We start from the raw sequence: 1,179 nt of genomic DNA on the forward strand, positions 1-1,179 counted from the left end.
CTGTATGACAAATTCTGATTGTTGAAGTTGTTATACCTCTGGAACTTGTTTTGATTTCCAATGTAATGCAGCTCTTCTATTGTTAGACCCTCCTCATTCACATTCTCAATGCAAGGAGTTTGTTCATCAAACTCTCCAACAAAATGTAATGGCTTCTAAGTAGCTACTAGTACCTTATCCAACTTGCTTTGCAGCTCTTTGATGTCCTTTCTCATCCTTTGTTCTTCACTAGAGCCTTCTCCTCTATTGGCTCTATCATAGTCTTCACCATATGTATCATTGCTCATAGCCTAGTTATCCACCAACTCCATTGCTGCATTGATTTCCTTGGCAAGAAAGTTTCCATTGGAAGTTGTATTAATTTGGTTTCTTATCTTGGGTAGAGCTCTTCTGTATAGTGTACTGAGTATTGAAGCCTCAGAAAAACCATGATGAGGACACTGATTGATGTAGCTCTTAAATCTTTCCCATGCTTCCCCAAAGGTTTCATTGTTGTGTTGGGTAAAGCTTGAGATCTGATTCCTCAGCTTGGCAGTCCTTGATGTGGAGATAAACCTGGAGAGAAAAGCTTGCTTACACTGCTCCCAAGTTTGGATGGAACCCCTTGGCAGATTTTTTTCCCACTTATGAGCTTTGTCTCCCAAGCTGAAAGGGAACAGTCTTAACTTGAAGCCATCCTCTGATACCCCATTAATCTTTGTCAGATTACAGACTCTGTCAAATTGATCAAGGTGATCAAGTGGATCCTCCATAGGAAATTTTGAATTCTGCACCATATTGAGAAGTGATGCCTTGACTTCAAAATTGTTGTTTTGGACTGGTGGAGCTTGGATTCCTGTTCTGTTTTGATGTGCATTAGCTCTGTCATTTTCTCCAACAAAGACAGGATTTGGCTCTTGATGCCTGGGAGATTGTGGGTGGGGTTGTTGATTGATCTGATGCCAGTTCTGGTTCTGGTGTCCCTGAGCTTGTCACTGATGGACCTTACCTTGTAGAACCTGAACTCCAATCCCATGAGCTCCAATACCAACTCCCTGACCTTCAACATTTGCTTGAGCCTGATGCTCATTTCTGGCAGCTTGGTTTTGGTTCACTTGAGCCAGAAGCTCATTCCTTGCAGCCATGTTTTCGTTCACATAAGCTTGTTGCTCGTTCCTTGCTGCTTGTTGTTTGTTAACC

General features: G+C 42.1%; 1 non-coding gene across 1 annotated transcript; it reads left to right on the plus strand.

The window, feature by feature from the left end:
- The first annotated feature begins 423 nt into the window (after window positions 1-423).
- LOC112089373 lies at window positions 424-530 on the plus strand. The gene has a single exon (XR_002901010.1). It is a non-coding gene; the product is annotated as a small nucleolar RNA R71 (small nucleolar RNA).
- Window positions 531-1,179: the final 649 nt, after the last annotated feature.

Source organism: Eutrema salsugineum, unplaced genomic scaffold (genome assembly GCF_000478725.1).
Source record: "Eutrema salsugineum unplaced genomic scaffold, Eutsalg1_0 scaffold_12, whole genome shotgun sequence".
Lineage (NCBI taxonomy): Eukaryota > Viridiplantae > Streptophyta > Magnoliopsida > Brassicales > Brassicaceae > Eutrema > Eutrema salsugineum.